Here is a 25,483-nt window from a genome sequence, read left to right as displayed (position 1 = left end):
AAACGTACAGAACACACATAGTTAATTTTTCCAGATCAAAATTTAATTTTAAGCTCAATTCACTTAATTTAATCTAATAATTAATGTCGTGATATTTGATTGAGCTTCAAATATAATAATAATAATAATATAATATAATAATTGATTCTCTAGTTTATATAAAACTATTGCGATGTAGTGAACTTCATAAATTCTGTGAATGAGGAATTGGCACAACATGCCACAATGCCAGTAGTGTGATGGAGTGTTTCGAGGAACACAGGGGCGTGTTCCAAGTGATGTGCTGGCCCCCCAACTCGCTAGATCTGAAGCCAATGGAACACATCTGTTATGTGATTGAATACATCTCTTATGTGACTGAACGTGACGCATCGCCCCCTCCCCGGAGTTTACGGAAATTAGGTGACCTGTGTGTGCACACGTGGTGCCAACTCTCTCCAGTTACGTACGAAGGATCATTGCGTCCATACCAACACGCGTCGCCGTTGTTATCCGTGCCGAAGGTAGAGATACTGACAAGGAGATGAACAACTCTTGTTACAACTTTTTTAAAATCTGATTTATAGTTTTCCAGATATTTTCAAAAACAGTTTGAAATGCTCCTCCCTGTATATATATGAAAATTTGATTTCTATAATTATTTCAGGATTCTAATTATTTATTTACATGTTTGTTTATGAATGCATTTAGTACTTGGACAATTGTGACTATAGACTACGCTTTGACGTTTAGACTTGGACTTTGTATTTACTTAGTTTATTTAGCGAATTTTTAGTTTCTGGGATTTTTATTTTGTACACTCTGTAAAGAAAAAATAGCGACACCTCAATTCTCAAGCTAACTTGCATAGAAAACCATAGTTGCAGCCCGTTAGAAGAGGAATAGAAGGAAATGAAGAGTGGGATAGTTCATTTGCGCTATCTGTGACACCTGTAGTGTACGACATCGCTTGCCAATTGTTCGTGTATCAGTAATATTTTCGCTAGATGGCACTGAGTGTCTCGTAAATTATTGTAGTCAGAATTTTGCATTTCATTTGTGATGTGTAGGCTGAGCTGAATAGCATTTTATGATTGTTCTTTGCTTTCTCATTGTTTGGACAGTGTCAAGTGGCAAAATTGTTGTTGTGCAGCGTTGTTTGTGTGTGATATTGTTGCTATATGGGAACTGTAAACAAATAAGATGAGTAAGAAATGTGACTTGTTACCATGTGAACAAGACATGATTCTTGCTTTGCGCAGCTAAGGCAAATCTCTAAGGGAATAGATGGAATACTGAAAATCCATCATTCTGCGGCAAGAAGAGTAATTCACAAGTAGAAACAGCATAACAATTCGTCCCTTCGTCAACAGTGAAGGAAAAAAGAAAGCATCACCCAGAGCAGATTGCTAAATGAAATCAATAGCACTGCAGATTTAAGGAGTGACTTCCCCAAAAATCCCTTCTATAGTTTGACATGATCTTGGAACTGCAGTTACTCGTACGAACTGTATTGTCTTGACTGTATGAAGAGGATATTACAAAGAAGAAACCGCGTAGAAAGTCGAAACTGACAAAACACAGAGGACTTCAACATATAGTTTTGTGAGCCGATATGCAATTTGGAATTATGGCAACTGCAAGCACGTCGTTTTCTTCGTTGAAAAGAAGTTTAGAATAGTGGGAAACGATGGTGGTGTGAAGTTGTGAATACGAACAAGCAAGGAACTTGACATGGATTTTGTTTTGAGAGATGCAAATATTCAGTTACTGAGTGATGGTATGGGCTTGGTTCACCGTTAAAGACGTCAGAACGACGGATATATGTGGAGGATCGTTTGATGCACGAAAATATCTTCAAATTCTGGTACGTAAAGTTCTTACAACAGCTAAAGATGACTTTTCTGAAGAATATTTGGACTAATTCCTTTTCCAGGCTGATAATGCTTCATGCCACCGAGCGAAACTCGTTAAGACGTGGTTCAAGAATATGACTATTTAGAAACTCATGTGGCCTACAAACTCACCTGACATGAATCCAGTCGAAAATTTGTGGATCAATATGAGCAGAAGATTCAATAGACAAATATCTTAAATAGAATAGAATTCAGTGAACATATAATCCGGGTGTTATTTCGTGAAATCGAGGTTGCACTTTGCAATAGCCTTGTTACCAAAGAGCTCCGATGATTCGCTGCACTGCAGACAGCCCATGGTGCACATACAAAATACTAGTTTGGTGTATGGTACTTCCCGATGTTTAAATACAATATGGCTTTCCCTTAAGAAATTCCATTTTTTGTTTTCTGCTATTGTTGTTGATTTTTTTCAGTTTTATGTATAGCTCTTTCTATAAAGGATTTTGCTCAAAACACACATAGCTAGTTATATATGCACATAAAATCATTAAATTCATGTCAAAAGCCTGAAACTCTGGCGCAAGTATTAAGAATGAACTGCACATTAGGAATATGCATTGCAATATTATCAGGAATTCATGTAAAAAATCATATTGATTAAAATATGTTGCGAAAACCATACCCGAGCAAGTGTCGCTATTTTTTCTTTACAGAGTGTAGTTATCCTATGAAGGGAGAAAAAACAAGACAGATACAGGTGGCAGGGTGAAAGACGGAGATTGTTCATCTTTAAGTGTTAAAATTTAATTTATTCCCATGTCCTTTGCTCTTTCCTTCTTTTCTCATTTTGTTTAGTTTTCCATACGTTTTAGGTCTCTGCATGATGCGTAATATTCTTTGCATTAATTCCTATCTCTTAGAACTTAACGTGAATGGAATTTCTGCAGATTTATCTCGTGGTTCTTTCTCTAAATGATGCTGTCAGATAGTAATACTTTTTCCTCCAAGTGGAAGAATATCCTGGCATGTTTTGTTTTCGGGCATGCATTTGCTGTCATGTTGGTTGTTCAACTATCAGGCATAGAGTGAAACTATTCTGCTACTGGAAAAAGCTATCATTTCTTATATATCGGACCTTCACTTATTAAAGTTTCTGACTGTACAAGTTAATCGCTTAAGCAGATTGGGGCGATTGTAGGCTTTGTTAGTGATACTTTCAAGATGTTTATTCCAAGTTAGTTGTCGGTCATATGTAATTCCTTGGTAAGTAACGGTATTGCTGGGTCTTAGAAGGAACCCCTTGAGTGCGAGGTCGGAAGTGCAATCTCTAGTAAGGTTCATTTGAAAGTGTTGTGTAAACAATGATGACAGGAAAAATTTTAGCTGCTAATGACTCACCATGTGCATCAGGAAGACGACAGAAAATACGTGTCCGAGAAGTGCAGACATCAACCTTCTATGGAATATATACGTTATACTTCACAAAATAAGTACACTTCAATTAGTTTTTTCAATTGAAGCCATGAACGAGTACGGTGTATGTAATTGAAGTCATGAACGAGTACGGTGTATGTAATTGCAGTCATGAACGAGTACGTTGTATGTAATTGAAGTCATGAAGGAGTATAGTTATGTAATTGAAGTTATAAAAGAGTACGGGGTGTTAATGATAATATGAATTAATTTTTTATGTGATTTACATATGTAATTGTTACTTACGTATGACATAATGTTTCGCGTAATGAGATGAATTCCTAATTACGATTTACATATACATAATGTACCGCAGAATGAAAGTAATTTGTAATTATGAGTTTAAGTTAATGTATCAATTAAAAATATTGAATGCATGCATAAATAAATAAAATATTTACTTACAGCTGACGTTCTTTGACGACGCACGCCGATGACACACGAACAGCACCGATAACAATCGACCTTATTTGAATAGCATTACAATCCCGCAGTTCTTTTAAAGGCGGTCGATTACATCAACCTTAGTTCCGATCTTTCAATTATTTCTAGAACGAACTTGATTTTCTCCGAACAACTTAGAATTATTTATTGTTACAATAACTTTTTCATATATTATAATTATTTAGGAACAAATACTTGATTTAAATGTTATTTAAGTACGTGGAATTATAAATACTGGAAATTATACAATTACAGTATAAAAATATTTGATAAAAATAATTTAACGTTACAGCGGTGACATCTGTTGTAACTTTTAGCTTTCTTTTGCTGAAAGAAAATCAAAGGCAAACCGGCTATGCATCCTTTTTTGTGTGTTAATACTTCCGAAGGTAGATTTCTCTTTACGTATAAGGAGGTGGCGCCATTTGGTAGCATAGCTTCGTACTACAATGGGTCGGAGAGAGACAGGGTATATGACCTATTTGGAATGAAGCATTAGCGATGGGTTTCGGCGTGATTGAAGCGGAACCTTTATTGTTATTAAAAAATTTGGAACTCAACCTTGAAAGCATGTGGAACTTATTTATTTTTAAAATGTCATTCACCTCTAGTTGAAATACACCATGTTGAAATATTATTTTTGATGCTTACGTCTATTTTGTTGTACACAAGAGCTATAAAATATTTTTGAAAAGAGGACGGTTGACGAGTTATAAATGTAGACACTATTTGATTAATAGCCACAACCGTTGTAATAAAAACATGCTTTGATTTCTAGAGCTATTTTCCTGCACCACTATGTGACTGTCTCCTATAGATGATATTATCTGAAGTGAAGGTACAATGAGTAATATTATCTAAAAGAACCATTTTACGGTGATTCTTTAGGTATTTTATGATTACTTATGTGATGGGATTTATGTTTGCAAGGCGCCTCTAACTGTACCAATAGACGAATTGAAAGGAATGGCCACTAGGGATGCGCTCGAGTCGAGACATGTCTCGAATCTCGACTCGACTCGACTCGAATTGGAGTCGAGACACACTTTGTAAAATTCGAGACGAGTCGAGACAAACGTATTTCTCGACTCGAATTTTCGAGTCGAGACACGAGTCGAGTCGAGACGGCTCTTAAAAATCTCGACTCGACTCGAATGTCTCGAAAATCTTTCTATAATTTTTAATATTATTTTGAAGAAAGTATTCACTCAGAAACAGCCTTGAAACCAATTCCAGCTTTTATTCCCTCAGAAAGGTACAGAACGCATAACATTAATAGTTAATCTTTAAAGATCAAGATTTAATTTTCAGGTCAATTCAGTTAATTTGAACTAATAGTTAATGTCGTTGTATTTGGTTGTACAGCAAATATAATGATAATAATAATAATAATTGATTATCCAGTTTGTATAAAACTATTATCCGTAGTCTAAATCTAGTTTGTATAAAACTATTGCGATAAAGTGAACTTCATAAATTCTCTGAATGAGCAGTTGGTAGTCTATAGTAATTTAGCATAGTTATAATTATTGTGTTTTCGTTCCCATGAACGCAATAGGGTTACGTAACTTCTGGATTATTCGCTTTCCCAACTATTCTGAGGCTTTAATATGTTGCAGCATATCACGAGCTACGGATAATATATAATGTAACATTTGTTGAACATCACATATTATGATACGAGACTATTTTACATAGTATATCTTATCTAATATAAATAAAATAAAGAGTTTGTTTGTGTGTTTGTCTGTCTGTCTGTGTGCGACCTGGGGACCAGACGAGTGGACCGAGAGTTCCCAAAATTTGGTCACGGGTACCTTAGTCCAGGCCCCAGATCAAGACGAATCGTTTTTTTTTTAATTTCGAACCAGGGGGGTCTCGGGGGGGACGTTTACTGGGACCGACCTGGGGACTAGACAAGTTGACCGAGAGTTAACAAATTTTGGTCACGGATACCTTGGTCCAGGTCCCAGTCTAAGGCGAAGCGTTTTTGTCAAAATTGGAACCAGGGGGTCTCAGGGGGGCGTTTAGCGAGACATGTAGTAAAAGTAATCCAAATTGATCGACATTAGTGTCAAATCCATAGTTTTCACGGTCGCTGAGATCAATGGTGACACTTTCATCAGCGATGACTTGCAAATTCAGCTACTACTGTATGCGGGCCGGGTGTCAGCGGGTGAGGAATACCGAGACATGCATAAATAGCCCATATTGATTGATACTAGTGTCAAATCCATAGTTTTCGCGGTCACTGAAATGAATGGTGATACTTCCACAGGTGTTGACTTCCAAATACAGCTCCCATGCGAAGAATGGGTATATTAAGCTAGTATTACAATAAATGGACTGCTTGGATGCCAAGAACTAGTACAGATAAGTACCATTCACTTCTATGGATTGGTATTTTTTTAAAGGATTTTTGTAAACACTAAGTTATAAAACAATGAACTACATACAGTCGTTATGGTTTTGGTTCCCAACATAAAAGAAATATGGATTGTTCATGAGATATTGAACTTCAACTTTCACTCCTGGAAAATTTCAATTTTGGAGTTAGGCCACTTGGCATCAAAGCAGTTCACTGTAAGATAAATACATTCCGCACATTAGTAACATAGTTGTTCAGGGGCCTTCGATTTCCATCCTCTCAAATGAAAGCTGAACGATTGCTTGATACATGCTGACTATATAGGAGAAATAGTGTATTAAGTTTTCGAGCTTTGGTGCGTATCCGTATTTACACTCTGATATAACTTCACACTCACACTGATATAAGTTCACACTCAAATCGAGCTAATTGTTTAATGCATTTCGAAAGCTTTTGTTTTTATGCAGCTCATTAAGGAAAATCTATTTCATAATCGTAACATTTATGTACTAAGAAACTATGAACGTAAAGTGGACTCGACCTAGCCCTGTGGCCGCTGTGACTCAGTGGCACAGCTCTCACCCTTGGTGTGTGAGGACTCTGATTTTGTGTGTGTGTGTGTGTGAACTCCGCGGCTAGTGTACGCGTCTTTGCCGCGGAAGACTCGGGTTCAATTCCCGGCGCGAGCTCATGTAGTTCGGATTCCACGTTAATCATTAGGTCTACATTTCATATATCCTCGCTGCTGAAAGAGACGGTAAAGTCAAAATCAACTCAACAATATATATGTGTGTGTGCTTATGTGAATTTCCTCGTGGCTGTATGGTTAACACATACGCCTTGATCGCGGGAGACTCTGGTTCGATTTACGGTGGAAGCTCATGAATTTGTTACCGGTATCCCACTTTAAACTGTAGATCCATGCCTCATATAACCATAGATATAATATATATGCCTTTGATACACTTATTTTCCGACTTGGAAGCCATCGAAAATTTCCGGACACAGAGTCCCGTAGACCGAAAATGAGAAACATGGGTACAGAGTAAAACTGCCATAGAAATTTAAGCTTTTCTAGGCTAACTTAATCCTTACATATAATGCAATAGCTTGGCCAAGTTATAATGGAGGAAATTCTATCATTGCAACACTCTGAGAATAGAAAATGTTCGTCAGGTATTACAATCCCCCCTCTCCTGCAGAATGAAAACCCTGACTAAAACTCAATATATATATATATATAAAACTATTTTGTGTAATGTAACAAACAGTGGCGGATAGTATTCATGTTTCCTTGCAGAGGTCCTTACGAAGGTTCTCTTCCATCTTCCTCTCCCCAAGAACTAAGATAAATTAAAAAATTGCTATTACTTGTTAATCTTGTACAAAGGACGCAATTAAAGTCCCAGTGTAACACCCCTTCACATTTAGATTTTTCCCCTGGAAGAAAACCAGTTATTATTGTTTCTCGATTTCTCAGTCTCACCTACATAAACATACGAATAGGATTACAGGATAGGACATGTTTAGAGTGCTTGCACGTGACATCTAACTATATTTCTCATCAAATGTGTCACAGATGAAAATTTCCGTTTGTACTGCCTCTATTTTCTGGTACATATGTTTCATTTATGTTATGTTGCTAAAATTCGTTAGGAAACAAGTACAGACTGCGCCTGTGTGCCTGACAAAACGTAAATGTACTGGATAATTATTTCTTCACTTTTTTCAAAAAAAAAAAAGTAACCCATCTCATGTCGGCTAACAAAAGGAGGTAGCGGACCAAAGATAGCCGTTGTTTACCTAAGGTCGTTACACAGCAGGGGTTTCATTCAGTCAGAGGGAAAAGAAAAAATAATTTAAGGTTTCTACATTTGTTTTGAACTGCAATATACTTCTTCCTTTTATTTTAAGAACCATTTCCTTCTCATTTGTCTGCATCAGAAAAAAATGCAAAAAAAATCACTAGAATGTGCCTATTTACCCAAGTGCGTACTAGATCACTTGTTCAATAGTAAAATCACTAAATCTAGTACGAAATCATAAATGTGGCATCCCTGGGTTGGAGCGAAAGTAATGGTTGGAGTAAAAACTAGTCCGTATTTCTACTGCGTTCTGTAGTTGAATTCACAGAAATGTTCAAAAATAAATTCAAGAAGTAAAACACGATCCTACAAAAGACTGTTTACTTGCTTACTGGTTTTAGTATTGTGAACTGAAACTCAAGTGCGCAGTCATGTTGAATACTTCTGTCCCTTTCTACTTTACAACTTCAGGTGGGATGAGTCGGAGTCGGAAGTGGTATGTATTGTTTATACTACTTACAACGTTACCCCCCACATAAAATATAAATTCACCCTTTCTCCCTTCCCTTTTTCGAATACAATGAACCGACTCTTTTGCTGAAGAAAGATGCTAAAAGAAAATTGAAACATCTGTGTCTAAACTTTCTTTGAAGCGCAGTCTTTTGTATTTGTAAGGTTTTGCGAGTGTTTTCGAGATAGCCAAATCTTTTACCATGGACTCCTGCTGCGAACTGACCGTGAGTAAACACCCGATCTCGCTGTGCTCAATTTCTCTCGCATACGTGAAATGGGTTTGTTGTTTTCAAAACAAATAGGAAGTTACATTGTGCTTTTGCATTTCTGCACGCACACAGGTACCATTGTTGTTTTAATGATCAGAAGAAATATAAAAACCATTCGATATATATGATACGAAACAGCTAACAGAGGGAGGTAAAGATAAAAGTAGGCCTATACCAAGTTTTCCGCGTGGTACCATTATGGAGAATAAATATTTGATAAAGTCAGTTTGCGCTTAAACCTATTCCATCTGTCCTTATAATTTTTCTGGTCTCATCAATTTCTCAGGGGAATACGTACAACATATGTCCAAATTCCATATATACTCTTTCTAAACTAATGAGTAAACTCATTAAGAACACCAACTGATATCAATAAACAGGAAAGAAAACAATACTTTATACTTCTATCATTTGGTACACATCTCTATGAAGCACAGCTTGTTTCTTTTCGAAATAGCTCCTTCGTGTCACAGCTGTGGCTAGTTTTGTTTTGTGTTAGGATGAAAGAGAGAAACGCAACATTTGCTTCGCGGTGAAGTTATATATATTATTAAGATCAGCGGTGATAAGCGAGGTTTAACAAAGAGTGCCTTTCGGATGCACAATTTAACGGGTAGTTGCAGTCCGTGTTGAGAATCGAACCAAAGCTATGTAAGACATGTTAATATTGAGCTCTTTTGTGGTAAAAGTGAACTTCAGAAACACACAAAAGACTTGAAACATCAAGCTAATGTAAAGCAATTGAAAAATAGCCTACCTATCGCTGCATCTTTTCTGTGGCTAGGAACATGCAGTGTGTAGCAACAAGAATCGTGTTAAGGACTTTTTTTTTCGAACATAACATTCCCTTCCACACCATAAAAGACAATTTAATGTTTGTTAAAAGAAAGTGCACATAATATTTTTAAATTTTGTTTGTGATCCTATCATGCATAATTATAAATAGTGCCTTTCATGCTACGAGAATGAGTTCAACTATACGTCATGGCCCCTCTAAAGCGGGGCCGCGGGGGCTCAGTGGTAGATCGTTCACCTCTGGTGCGTGGCGACCGTGGTTCGATCCCAGCTCGCACCAAGTGAACTTTGTGGTGGATAAACACCGTGTGCGTGGGTTTCCTCGGGGTTCTTCCGTTCCTCCCACTTTCTTCATTCCACGATTTCACTAATTTCTCATCATCACCCCTCTCCTTTAGCCTAACCGGCATAACCGTGGGACGTAAAACTCAAAGAATTCACTTCATTTTTTCCCTCGAAAGCGATATCTTTCAAAATTATTTATTGTTAAATATTGTAAATTTACGGTATCTATTTTAGTGGACGGGAAATTTTGCATCTAATCGGATAATTTCATGGCTTCTAACAGGAATTCGCAGTTACGAAATTTGCATCACTGTCTTTTGAAAGGATCCCTAGAAAAAATACTACTAGAAAATAACTGAAAACACAAAATGGATTTGATAGCCAAATTCACGTCATCTTGGTGCGTCATCATTTTTCTTTAAATATTTGTATTTAGTGTTAGATTAGAGTTTAGTGTCTCTTTCAGCATCAAGGCTATATGAGACGTGAACTTACAAATTAACGTGGGTTCAGAACCACAGGAGTTCCCATCGGAAATCGAACCTAGGTCTCCCGCACCAAAGACGCGTACGCTAATCATATGGACAAGGGTGTTCGATATTTAGTAATGTGTACATAAAGTTGTGAAATTGCGCTTGTATAATGGAATGCAATTCCTTCTACTGACATAAACCTTCACAATACTTAGCTGGACAAAGTATCTTTAAAAAGAAAATGTCACTCTTTATGTTTCAGTTCCTGGTTCGACTGAAGGATGGAACAAATTGCAATGAGCGTTTTTGGATCCTACTTTGTGTAGTTGATTCATCATAAACTTGGTATTTGATACGGATATGAACTAAAAACGTACAAATGTAAATTTAAGTCATTCAAATACCTTTAACCCTTTATGGACGGAATTATTTTCCTGTTGAAGAAAAAAAATGTTTTCGGTATCAAGCTGTGATCCACACTGAATACGCCAGGCTTCGCTACTTGTCAAATATAATCCTCGAAACGTAACGGATATGAAACGTTCGTCGTTTCGAATAAAAAAATGCTCTGGCTTGCAATAAAACAATGCGTTGAAACGTTACAAATTTGTTTTCGTCGTCCATATCGGGTTAAACAAAAATTGAATATATATATAAAAGAGTCATGTTATTTCTTTAATACAAGTACATGAATACAGTTAGCTCCTCTTAATGAAAATAAGTGGTGGTTGGTCTTTAAAACTAGTGTGGAAAGATTAGTAAAGAATCTGGCATAATTTAGAAAAATATATGGTAATTCAGGCCCGTGTTTAGCATCATCGATTGTCTCAAGAGTGGCAACCCTGACTTAAAGGTTTCTCTTCGAGAATAATGGATTATCTGGGATATATCAGATATACAACTCGAGTTGGAGCAGTATTCTCTATAACAAACTTTGAAGCAGGCAGCATATCTGTTGAAATAAGTTATTTCTGAGTATATGAGTGGAATTCAGAACTATTTTGAGTCAGTTCGACTTGTTTCTAGTTAAGGCAAGGTAAATCAAGCCCCGGATAGAGAAATAGATTACTCTTATGTTATTTCTTAGTAGGGAACATCTAACATTTTCACGGGAGACAGTGTCTTTTTACGAATATTGACATTTCCACATATATTTAAGATTGCTAGCAATACCTTGTTTCCATAGTAACGGAGCAAGTTGTAGGGATTTTAGAGTGAGAGCCTTATTTGAATTGTGAGCAAGAAGGATGCTTGTTTACGAGGTTCAAAGACTGTTTTTAAACCACAGTCTGACTGTATTCAACTGAGTGTGAACTTATAGAATACTGGACTAGTTCTCGATGCGAACCTAACCTCAAACGAAGGTTCTGCTGAAGGCGCTTTACTTCTCTGGTGAGAGGAATTTTCTTATATTCAACCAACTCAATCCTATAAGTAACAGAATTAGCCTTTTTGATGGAGAGTCTGTTTATAGACCATTCCATGTTTAGGACTTTAGGCCAGACAGCTTTCTGATTATTGAAATTGTCTTTTAGATGAGAGGGAGTATGATGTAAGAAAACACATGTTCTGCTCTCTCATGATAGAAGCACAGCTTAGCTGCGTTAAAGAAAATCGATTTGAAGTTATAGTTTCATGAAGGCTTAAGTAGGCGACTTCTTCTCCGGACTGAAAAGTTGGTCTTTTATTTCATGGCAGTTAAAGGAAATTCTTCTCAAATCAGAGCACCATTCTTAAGCACCAAAATATCCTGTATGGACTGTGGAAATGCTTTATTTATCAAAGTTTCCCTAAATATGTGGTATGTACAACTCTGTGCTTGTTAATTACCCTAGACAAACTTACCGGGCAGTTCAAATTTTTACAGTTAAAGAAAAGATTACAAGACTAATAGTTATTTATTATATGTTATTTTAAATGCGACACTAGTAGCAATAGAAGCCACGAACTCATTTTCTTTTCTTTTCTTTCTTTCTTTTTTTTAATCGTACACACAAGAACACATGTACACCAAAACGATAATGTTCGACAATGTTCCTGGGTTCATTGCGTGTTTCTATCTCTTGGTAGATGAATGTTTGTCCAGAATCACTATTGGAAATCGGGTTGCAGACCGCGAAATGCATGTTCAACCCTTTGAGACCTGGTGGTAACATTTGCGTACATCATATTTCCGAGCACAAAATACTACTTAGTAAATAACCGGTGGATAGTCTTTGTTACTACTTAGTTTATTATCTAAACAAATTAGATGGAGTACTATGGCTCAGTGGTAGAGCGCTTACCTCTGGTGCGTGGAGCTGTGGTTCGATTCCCGGCAAAGTAGTTTTGTAGTGGACAACATCGTGCTCGTGGGTTTTCTCGGGGTACTCCCGTTTCCTCCCACAATTTCATTCCAACAATTCTTCCATCATCATTCACTTACTTTAATCATTATCTCCCTTAGCCTAACAGACATAATCCTGGGACGTTAAACTCAAAGATTTCATTTCATTTTTTTAAAAAAACCAATTAAATCATAATTAAATTGAAGGCTTATTCTTTTAGTATGGGAAACATATTGACACCCATGGCCGTAATCAGGCTTGAAGATTAGGTCGGACAGACATCATTTAGGGTCAGGCTCTTAAGTATTCTTTTAATAAACAATGCTGAACAAACTAGACAATCGTGTTTTAGGATTGTAGAAAACGACCGTGAATTATGTTCAAACACAATTATTATTATATTTATTTCTCTGACTATTGGATCTTTATACCCTACATTACAGTGTTAAACAAAAGAGAATAATTGTTTGTATAATAGTATTCAAGAGTTTTCTCATCATGATTAGTTTTGTAAACAATTCAATTACACTTATTTGGTGTTTATTTCTAAATAATAAGTCCTAATACAATTTCATAAAGTTGTAATTCTTCTTTAGTTTGTATCACTTTACACAATGACAAATCCAAAAGGTGTGTTGTATCGGTGCAGTACCAGTTTTTCACGTTTTTCAAAATGTTCCAAAACCCAAAGAATAATCTTTAATTTCTGATATTTTAGTCGTCACAAATTACAATTTTATAATGTAGTCAATGTTTATAATTACTGGGCAGTTGGGCGTTTAAACTAATGACATCATAATAAAGTCAAAACCATAATTTTGAGTTGAATTGATTCTGAGTTTAACGTCCCGTTCAGCAGCGAGGCTATGTGAGACGTGGACCTACTGATTAACGTGGAATCCGAACAACATGAACTCCCACCGGGAATGAAGCCCGGGTTTCCCACGCCAAAGGCAAGTATGCTAACCGTTAGCCACGAAGGAGCTCCACCATAATTTTAGTGGGCAATAAGAAATATCTCGCCAGTGCTTTTACAATAAATAAAATTTTATAAGTATTAAAGAATAGTGGTATGAGATTTTATAATAGCTCTTTTATTTATGAGATATGATTATTTAAAAAAAACAACTAAAGAATAGGTTGGCGGAACCACAAAAGACTCGTAAAATAAACTTTCTTATAAATACATACGCACCTTACTCACCTTTTATAATTGCTATGCTTACGTTCTCCATAAAAACACAAATTCTCTTTTAGTGATACTTTACACAAGATCATGAAGTGAGTTCAAATTTAATTAAAGGCAAAATACAATACAATGATCCACAAATATTGCCTCAAGTGAGTTTAAAGATTTCTAAACACTAGTGCGAAACCGGGCTCTGCCGTTGCGATCGATTTACAGGTTGTGAGACGAAAGTAAGAAGGGACTTACGCACACAGTAAGTAAAAACAATTACTATGCCTGTAACATTCCCCCAAATGGGTGTATCTTAAAACTAACCTCACCATTATTTTTCTAATTAAATTCTAGCCCGAAATTATGTATCATATTACCCTATTCCCATTTTGAAAACTTGACCTTAATTCAAAATGGCGAATTTCAAGATGGCTGCCATCAAGGTCATATCTACCATACGACTTTCCCCCAGGACTTATATGTATCCACATGGTTTTTCTTCACTTTTCTTCATTAACGCTCCGTTTACAAAGGGTAGTAAGGGACTTCTGTAGTAATCTCTAATAACCACATCACAACTCTTAAAAGCTAATTAAAAAGAAAAATAGAAAACATGCACCATGGCAAAAATTTGTCTTCACAAGTAATGATGCATACATGCCTTCTATCAGCAAAAAAAAAGTTTCATTACAATTGGAGCCGGACATTTGAGTGATGTCCCTTGTGGGATGTGATTGAACGTGACGTCAGAACACATCGCCCCCCTTCCCGGAATTTACGGGAATTATGTGACCTGAGTGAGCACATGTGGTGCCAGCTCTCTCCAGCGACCTATCAAGGATCATTGCGTGTATGCCAAGACGTGTCGCCGTTTTTATCCATGCCAAAAGTCGACATACTGACAATTAGGTAGGTAGTCATGATGGTCTGGCTGATGTGTGCGTATATTTTAACTCATATATTTTGTCTCGACTCGAATTTCGAGACGTCTCGACTCGAATTCGAGTCGAGTCGAGACAGAGACTGTCGAGTCGAGACACGAGTCGAGACAGAAACATATTTTCGAGTCGAGACACGAGTCGAGATAACATTTTCTCGAGACGAGTCGAGAGAGGCTTAAATCTCGACTCGACTCGACTCGAATGCTTCCCTAATGGCCACTAAAGGTTACTTTGATGGAATGCTAGTTAAGGAAAGAAACTGCTATGTATACTGGCGTCGTTATTTACTGAGTTATTGCTAAGTAATCAGTAAACGGTTTCCACAATTTTCTCTTTTATGTGCAACCTCGTTTCAATATTTTGAAATAACATGTTGGCTAGAAAATAAATAAATAAATTGGCTACCTGTTCGCTTAACCCAAAAACTGGGACAAGGCAGGAGACTGACCCCTCATTTATTATAGCTGATGAAAATGCATGAGGAAATCAGATTTTATCTATCTTTTCTTTTTAAAATAAGCATAACGGTAGAAGGATGAAAGATATTTGTAAGTAGTCATAGATAGGAGAAGGGGGGTGGGGTGAATGAACTTCCGCATTGACGGAATTGATTGGCTTTATAAATACACGACCGACCATATCCGTTTTATTATATGCTTAGTACTGCGCTTGGTTTTAGAGAAGTTTTATCGTGTGATTGTATTAGAATTTATTGGTGTACTAGTTTGGGTGTTTGATTTCCGCAGCTAGCCGTATTGACATCGAAGATTGTTTCAGCGCTTATGCAGAATTAAGGTAAGAAAACTTTAACTATTTTTATACATAGAAAATATAGAACTAAATATTGCAAAGATTGATTAATTCATGAAATTGATATTTTGTTTTTAAACTTTGTTTATTGAAAGAGATTTGTTTCATCATGTTGATTGTAGTTGAGTTTGAGTTTATAGTCCTGTTCAGCAACAAGTTTTTTTTTAACGAATCGAACAAACTTTGACGATTGTGAACAATGGAAAGCGGAGTTGAATACTGCTTCGTAGGAATAAAAGAATTAATTGCCGAAGGCGCGTTCGCTAAAAGCTTAGCAAGAAAGAAGCTCGATTATTATTATTATTATTATTATTATTATTATTATTATTATTATTATTATTATTATTATTATTATTATTATTGAGTTGGAATTTTGCGCATCTTGAGTTTGATTTCAAACTTTGTTTTCCGTTTTGGAGATTTTTTGTATCTCATTATTATGCAGTACAGAATTAGAATCAAAGTTGTAGGAAATTGTTATTTGTTGAAGTGATTTTATTGGAGTTTAGTAGTGTGAAATGTGTATTTTATCACGTTGGAGTTTAAGGTTTTGTAACTAGGAATCAATTTGAGATTATATATATATCAAGAAAATCCTTCGTTTTGCGAAAAAAGAATTAACTGCAAGAACATTGACTTATTTGGTTGTTTTCAGCGCCCCTTATCAACATTACGTTTTGTTTTCCTTATTTTGTAATATGACCATTAAATTGTGATGCCAGCTCTATTGAATTACATTTATGATGTTCCCTTATGGTCATCGGTTACTAAACTTTTTATTGTTGATCTCACATACCGATAGTATTTTTATTATAACTTTGTATAAAGTATTGACTTTATATGAAATGGAAGTGTTACAGGAATTGCTGCGTGACAGAATAATTAAGTTTAAAGGGTTTGAATTCTAAAATTTTGTGAGTAACCAAGGAGTTATTTTAATGGTAGCAGTAAAAAATAAAGAGTGTCTAGCTAGGGACAAGTCATGAGATGAAATTGTAGAATAATTAGCATTAACATCTAGAATGTTATGGAATGACTTTTAGTTGTGTTATATATAATAAATGCCGTTGAGGTTTTAGATTGAAGTTTACTAGTTTTAATTTTTTCTTAGATCCTTTACGCTGCATAATGAGAGGAGTCTACGCTTATTGACTGTACTGCTATTTATTATATTAGCCTTGTAATTGAAGATAGCTGAATTTGAATTTAGATCTTTTCTGGATTATGACTTACCGAAAATGTACTCTTTCAATTTTACGGTTATCGAGTAAAATTACGTTTAAAGTTCAAGATAATGCATAGAGAACATTCAGCACTGTAGCTAGATGAGGCATAGCTTAGCGTTGTTTGCCCATTAGTGGGTCTCCCACAACTAAGGCGTGTACGTTAACTGTTTAGTAAGGAACAAGTTTTATTATTACTTTTAACAGCTAGGCTATAGGAGACATGGACCTATATTTTATTATATTCGTGAACCAAAGGGAGTAACATGGGGGACCTCCACCGTGCTAAAGCCGTATATGCTACCCGAGGAAGCTTAATACTTTATAGATGTTATCTCTTTTGGACGCATGTAAAATTAAATTTTATGGGGAGGAGCTTAAATGAAAGTAGAAATTGCGTAGAGCGAAATAGCAGTTTTAATTTATTGGATGTCATAGAAAATTTAGAGTGAAACAAACCGAATAGATTCATAACTGTTGAAATAGTGTAATACAATTAATATTGACAGTTAAGGAAATTGGATAGAGTGCATGAACTAAGTTATTAGTTTTCTTAAATGAGGGGCGACCTCCAGTCTCTGAATTTGAGACATGACCCTCCAACGGTGTGATTATATGAGGCATATATTATTGAATTAGTAGCGCCGCTTTGTTTGGTTTGAGATTCTAAAGGCTGTTAGTAATTTTAAAAACGGACGACACACATGGATTTTAAAGTTTTGGAGATTGGTAGAACAAATGTAAAGAATCCTCTAACTTTGTTTACTGCATCATATTGTTTTAAGTCACTCTGGGAAAAACTCGCAGTTATAATGATTTGGGAAATTATTCCGACTTTTTTGCAAATATAGTTGCTAAGTTATGAGGGAAACGGTGGTGATTTTGTTCCTTTAAAATAGATAGAACCCCGAAAAAATGTATGGATATGCAGCAGACATTGTTATGATGCCCTAATTTGCCTTCGAAGTAAGCACTCTATCAGTGATTCCCCACAATTAAAGAAATATAGGAAATATTTTGGTATGAGGACAAATTGATTAATACTATATAAAAGGAGGAGTTGTACTGATTTGCTATTTAGACTAATCACATTGTATTTTAGTTTGTAGATTACATTTTATTAAGAAATAGTGATGATTACAGGGTCCGTAGACACGATTTTAGATATATATATACTTACAACGAATTATAGTACATATATTTTAGATAGTAAGCTTTGTAATGTACTCTTGGGTTTTGTTTGTTAGCGTACTATTTGACTTTATTGAAACTAGTATTTCCTGAAACTAAATTTGATTTGTACCCGATTGAGTTTCAATATTATTGGAAACGTAATTTTATAACAGACTTTTCAAATTAGCTATTAGCTCCGTATTTGTGTAAAATAAGTTGAACGCTATACATAAATTGTGTTTTTCGCAGCCTTGTTTACAGTAATATTTGAATATTAGCGTACCCGATTTGTTTTATATCTATTTCCGTTTGATAATACAAATGAGAAATCGTTTAGGCGGACAAAAAAAATTAAATGAAATTTGGTAATTAACAATTAGAGTCTTTAGCTTCTTTAAAATATTTGACGCCGTCGAGAAATGTTATAGCACTCCTCAATACTTGTAAGGTTGATTAGTGGGATGTTCAGGATAATACTCAGAAATACATATAGAATTGGAATCGAGATTTTAGATTTCTAGGCTTCCTTGGATAATTACTTATTTGAGGAGAGGAAAGCATGCCGAGACTTGTATATTTTGACATTTAAATGCTTAGCGTACAGCAGGTTTAACTATATAGGGAAGAAATACATATAGTTTAGTGAACGATACCGAATATATTTAATAGAAAAGTGCCTGAAATGTTATGTAGACTAAATAAGCACTTATGTAACGCTTACGATACAACCAGGGATAACAGATTGAGTCTGATACTACCGTATTTCAACTTATTCTTTGAAATTTACTATTATATTGAGATGACATATTTTAGTTTAGCGTCCCACAATTATGACTTTCGTAAAATACTCACCAATCTTTTTCAAATGTAAGCCAAAGGGGTGGGATCCCACCACAGTTTATATAAGATTTAAACTGTTATGAAAATACTTGACTGGATATGGAACTCTTAACGCTTTAGCACCCCTAAGATTAGAACGGAGGGAATTTTGTATGCACTTGCTAAAGAATCAGTATCTTTCAGTTTACGATGCTCATGAGAAATGAATCTTTTATATTGTTTTACTTTACAAAGAAAACTGTTGAAAAAAAGTATATAGAAAGTGTAAGGAAACTCCGAGAAAAGCCACGATTACGCTGTTTGTTTACCGCTATTTATACCAAACACTTGTTTTTTGTCATGAGAACGCTACAGGATTTGTTGAACCAAGAATTTCTAGCACTGACCCCGCAATTTTACTATTGAGTATGTCATGCATTTGAGTTAAATGGGCGCAATTTTAACTATAAATAGGATACACATTTACTTAGGAGATTTCAATATAATCAGAGGCGGAAGAACAGCACGCTGTTAATATTCGTGAAAGTATGGGGAGACCTTATTAATAGTCAATATAAATAACAGAAGCAGAAACACTTGTTTCAGTTCAATGTGAATACTATTGTTCAAGACACTGACGCATGTAAAACTAAGAAAAAAGTGTTTCATTTAATTGTCCAACTTATATTTGCAGATTCTATTGAGAACAGTATTTGGACCAAGTTATTGATATTGTCAGAAAATATAACTGTTTATATTAGAGTGATACATTTTAAAAACTCATTTTCAAGATTTGCAATAATAATTATTAAATTTAGGCATCCCTTTTTTCTTATAAATAGTCACTAATTTAGTTCAATGTAGAATGCTTACCCTGGAACCCTACATTAGATAAATGCTTACCCAATGAGAGCCTACGTATATGGAAACTTATTGTATATGTAACAGAAAGTATCTAATTAAAAGTAAATCTGTATTAGCTGAGTCCGCTACATATGTATTTATCTTGGGTTCTTAAGTAACTAAGTTTTGAATTACAGATATTTTATACATGTAAAACACATGATCGTTGAAGCTGCATGAACGCCTACTATCGATACTCCTGCTACTACTATTACTACCGCTATTACTACTACTATTATTACTACCGATACCGCTACTACTACTACCGACTAGTAGTATTACCACTGCCACCATCACTAGTGCTACTAGTACTCTATTAGTACTACTACTGCTATCGCTACTACTACTACCGACTACTAGTATTATCACTGTCACCATCACTACTGCTACTAGTACTCTATCAGTACTACCACTACTGCTGCTACTAATACTACAACCAGCTCTACTACTATTACAGACTACTAGTATTACCACTGTCACTGCCACTAGTGCTACTAGTATTCTACCAGTACTACCATTGCTACTGCTACTACTACCATTACTACTAGTACTACTACTACTACTACCATCTTTTACTACTACTACTACTATCGATTACTAGTATTACCACTGTTAGCAACTACTGCTACTAGTACTCTATTAGTACTAACACTGCTGCTGCTACTAATACTACTACCAGCTCTACTACTATTACAGACTGCTAGCATTACCACTGTCACTGCCACTAGTGCTACTAGTATTCTACCAGTACTACCATTGCTACTGCTACTACTACCATTACTACTAGTACTACTACTACTACTACTACTACCATCTTTTACTACTACTACTACTATCGATTACTAGTATTACCACTGTTAGCCACTACTGCTACTAGTACTCTATTAGTACTACCGCTGCTGCTGCTACTATTACTACTACTACTAATACTACTACTAGTACTACCACCACTACTACTACCGCCTATTAGTAATCCCACTCACCGTCAGTACTGTTATTACTACTCTATTAGTATTACCATTGCTACTGCTACTACTACCACTACTACTAGTACTACTACTACTACTACTACCACCTTTACTACTACTACTATCGATTACTAGTATTACCACTGTTAACCACTACTGCTACTAGTATTCTACCAGTACTACTACTACTACTACTATTACTACTAGATCTTTATTAGTACTACCGCTGCTACTACTACCACTACTGCTATTACTACTACTATTGCTACTTCTGCTACTACTATTACTACTACCACTACCGCTACTATTACTACTACTACTATTGGTTGCATGTGAACTATCGAGTATCGGCTACTGCTTGTTGCTTTGCTGCTATTTTTTGTTCCGCTTGTAATCTAACCTTCTTTCTTCTACTATCATGTAAACTTTTGCATGTATGCCTCTCTCTCTCTCTCTCTCTCTATGTCTACCTTTGCCTGTATGCCCTTTTTTCTAATCAAAATTTCTTTTCTTTGTGTTTCTCTTTAACTATTTTTACCTATTTGCTTTATGCGGAATGCTATTAGATTTCTATTTCACCTTTTGTACTATCTGCACACATTTATTTATTTCTATTTTACTCTTTCCTTGATCGGCTTTTTTTAAATTGCCCGTTTCTTTCGTTGGCTTATCTCTATTGAATATTTCTCTTTTTCTCATGTATGTCTATCTCTTTCTATAGAATAATATGATGAAATAGGTAAATTAAGTAAAGTTCCTTTAACAATCCATCTCTTACAGATTAGTATATTCTCTTGCTTGAGTTTGACGCCTTTTTATGTAACCTGTCCTAACCTAAGCTATTCCAATTTATTGTGTTACCCTAATTTTGATGGCCTTCCAATTAAATTTTACATAAATTACATCTTGATCCGCTCTTTTTTTGGTCTTTTCTACTATGCTTTAGCTAACATATTCTTGCTTCTCTTTGATTAACAGTATATAGATTTATCTAATTTGTAACTTATTTTCTTAATTTAACAACATCCACCTTTACTTGTTATGTAATATATCTGTCCTTCATTGACTCCATGGTATGAATCGCTAAATATTTTCTTTCTGTTTGTTGTACTACATGATTTCCTCTTTTACTTTGCTGTCACTTCTATTCCTGCTGTTATTGTACTTCCTAATGTGAACTAAATTTAATTTATTGTATTTGTGCTTTGCCTCAGTCGTCAACCCCCAATGACCTACAATACTTAATAAACACCAATACGATATTATGATCATGATCTGAATAATTTGTTTTGAATTATTTTAAACTTTTAAGATCTTGTCCGTAGCTAAGCTTTAAATGTTTCCTAAACTAAATGACTTAAGCTCATGTCCTGCTTTTACTTGCTAACTAATTAGTTCGCTACTTCTTAATTAATGCTAAACCAGTATGGTGCTCTTAAATATTGCATACTCAAGTTTATGTTCCTATCCTGAACTAAGCTTAAGCTATTTGAAAAGTTTTTCTGCCTCCCTGTTTGCTATTATATCTCTGTTAGCAATTGTATTATTAGATGCCTCTTAGAATTTCCAATTGTGCGCCTGTTTGTAGATGTCTTTTCATTTTAAGACTGTGCTCCTTATATGTGTTCCTTATTGTGCTAGCATTATATATTTCTTAAAATGGTTGCTTTCTATTTAATCGTGTTTAGTATACTTGTTGCTTGGTTTCTTTGGCTATATGGTATTATCAGCACTACTAGGGTTATTTCTAATGATGTTTGGCTGTTATTCTATTGTGTGTAGTATACTTATTGTTTAGCTTTTGCTGATATTTGATATTATTAGCACTACTAGTGATTTCTCAAGATGATTGTCTGCTATTCCATTGTGTTTAGTATTTTCCTTGCTTGTTTTTTTCTGCTATTTGGTACTAGCATTACTAGTAGAATTTCTTAACTTGCTTGAGTACTATTCTATTGTGTTTAGTATTTTTCTTGCTTGGCTTCTGCTGCTATTTGCTATTATTAGCACTACTACTGGTATTTTTCAAGATGATTGTCTGCTATTCTATTATTTCTTCTTTAACCTAACCCAAGCTATTTGACATTAGCTATCATATGTCTTTTATCTTTCTCGATATAGCAGAAGCTTTCTGTTTGTGTATAATCCAAATTTGTTATGTTTTGTCATTTGTCTTTATGCATGTTTTTTCTATGATGTTTTCTTCTTATGCCTGTCTTTGCTTTTCTTTGTATTGTTTTTTGTACTCTGTCTTTCGTAGACGTTTTTTATAAATGTTTCCTTTAGGTTTCTCATTACAATACTCGTAACTTACCAAAACTCCATTGACATCTCCTGTATACCTTTTCTTGAACAAAATCCACCTCTTGATTTTTTCCTAGTATCTTATAGTACTGATATTTGAAAGTATCACAAATATTATGAAAAAACTAGTCCATTTTGAACAGAACCAAATGATTTATACAAATTTCAGAAATATATATCTTTAGATACACTCAATATCATGTTCTTCTATCTTTTATTAGGCATTAGGCATACCATATAGTATACTAACATATGATAGATATAGATATAGATATATCTGTATTGTAAATATAGATATATAGTTATAGATAGATATAGATATAGTTATAGATATATATAGCTATAGATAGATATAGATAGATATATAAATATATTTGTAATGTAAATATAGATATATATAGTTATAGATAGATATAGATATAGTTATAGATAGATATATAGTTATAGGTATAGATAGATATAGATTTAGTTATAGATATAGATATATTTAATATCTCTAATGTAAATATACATATATAATTAGGTATAAGGTTTTATACTATATACTATATACTACAGAATATGTTCTAACACATGTTATGATATATTTTAGGTTACCCTTTGTGGAACTGTCATAAGCGACCATCAGAAGTATTAGAGGAACAGGATATTTTTCTGCTACCAAAGGTATTTTTTATTCCTTCGTAATAAATTACTCAAATAGAGCAACTTTGTTGCAATGTAATAAATAATTCAAATTATTTATAATAATACTCTTAGAACTGATCCGCTATGAACATAGTAATATTCATTTTGACGTTCAATGAAATCTAACATCTTTATACTCTTCTAATAAATTACTCGGAGCAACTTATTTTACGGATCGATTTCTATGAAATCTCATAAAGAGAAACTTTGTCTCGAAAATATTTTAAAAATTGCGAACATATTAAAAATGTGAACCTACAAATAATTTCGAAAATACTAAGCTCATAGTTAAAATAGTTTGTGATCATATTAAACTCCTTTGGAAACTGAACAAATTTATTTGTGATTATTTTATTTATTTGTGTTATTTAAAATAGCACTCTGTTAATATTGGAAAGTCGTAAATTATTTAATGAATTGTTTGTTGTGGAAACTCATTGTTAAAGTTGATTGTGATTATTTTATTCGTTCATGTTACTTAAAATAACACTCGTTTTTAAAATTGGAAAGTCGTAAGACCCATGTTGTGATCATAGTAGAAGTTGAAGTGGTAAAAGATTGTCTTCTTTTTTGTTTTAGGATACTCCAGCAGATCAATTCAACTTATCTCTTTGGGATCTTTGAAGAAATTGGAATTAAAAACATGTAAGTATGCAACCAATATTAATTCCGTTACATATTCTGTTTCATAATATAGTTTCTTGAAATAATCTTAAATTTGTTTAGCAACTTATTTTTATTTTTTGTTCAGTCACTTCATTAGAAGTTCCGTGTTAAAATTCCCCGTGGGAATTCATTAATTATTTAATGAATCCTTTGCTGTGCAAACTCGATGTTAATTATTTGTTCGTTCGTGATATTTTTATTTTACTGGTTCATTTGCTTAGCAAATTCAACTTATATATTGGATCGTATGCTAAAGCATACCCCTAACGTATTGACCAGCCTAACCTAAACACAAACCTCTTAATTGCTAACGTAGAAACGTGGTCGGGAGGTGTAAAGCATGTAGAAATTTATTTTTAATAACCATGAGTATGGATTCGAACACTCCACTTCCATGTTTTTCTTTTTACTTTTTGCAGCTACATCGGAACGTTCAATTTTTATTCTTTACTAATTGCAAATGGCGTTTACATTCAAAATATGAGGAATTTTGGTGGCATTTGTTCGGATATTCTTCTCTTTCAAAATTAAAAAGAGAATAAAAGCAATACGCAAAGACAAAAAGTATTATCAGTACTAAACATTACCAATAATAATTGCTACGAAAGACTAAATACGGCCTCTTTTACCATCTCTCATGAGCTGTATGTATTATTAACAAAATTTTTAAAAAACGTCCTTGATGGGGATTCGAACTCGCGTTCTTTTCATTTGTAAGCCAGCACCTTAACCACTACACCAAGACCATGGCGTGGTAAACGTTTAGTTGTCGGCGTATTTGTTGTATTTGAGTTTTATGTTCCCAATTCGACAATTTTTACTCTTTTTTCTAAGTTTAACAGCTGCTCTGGCTTTCTCTTTCGGTGTCATCCTTTATTTATACTATGCACTATTCGTATTCACAGCTTGTGCTCCTCTACAATGTCTTATTCAGATTAAACTTTTCTTTTTGCCCCTCAGTAAACATTTGATTGATTTAACTCTCATACTCTCCACGGATGGAGCGCAGGAATGTCAGACTCGAAAAATACGTGTACATTTACTTTCCTGACAGATAATACCACAAAAATCTAGTGCTAATAGAATGTTTCATTTTCGTACTAACAAAAATCAATGGATGTCCAGTATAGAAGTTAAAAGTAAAATTCTTGATTGCATGAAAATTTTGGTTTACGATGTTGTAGTAAATCCAATACAAAAAGGAATTGGGTAAACGATA

General features: G+C 34.6%; 1 long non-coding RNA gene across 1 annotated transcript in view; it reads left to right on the top strand.

Moving 5' to 3' along the window:
* The first annotated feature begins 15,374 nt into the window (after nucleotides 1-15,374).
* LOC145680907 (uncharacterized) overlaps nucleotides 15,375-25,483 on the top strand; it is a 182,300-nt gene continuing 172,191 nt past the window's right edge. Inside the window, exons 1-3 of the long non-coding RNA XR_014130695.1 lie at nucleotides 15,375-15,506; nucleotides 23,504-23,577; nucleotides 24,178-24,243. This is a non-coding gene — a long non-coding RNA (uncharacterized LOC145680907). The remainder of the gene's footprint in view (nucleotides 15,507-23,503; nucleotides 23,578-24,177; nucleotides 24,244-25,483) is intronic.

Source organism: Thermobia domestica, chromosome 3 (genome assembly GCF_964235325.1).
Source record: "Thermobia domestica chromosome 3, izTheDome1.hap1.1, whole genome shotgun sequence".
Taxonomy (NCBI): domain Eukaryota; kingdom Metazoa; phylum Arthropoda; class Insecta; order Zygentoma; family Lepismatidae; genus Thermobia; species Thermobia domestica.
Note: the sequence above shows the minus strand (reverse complement) of the source record. Positions and strands in the feature narration are given on the sequence as shown.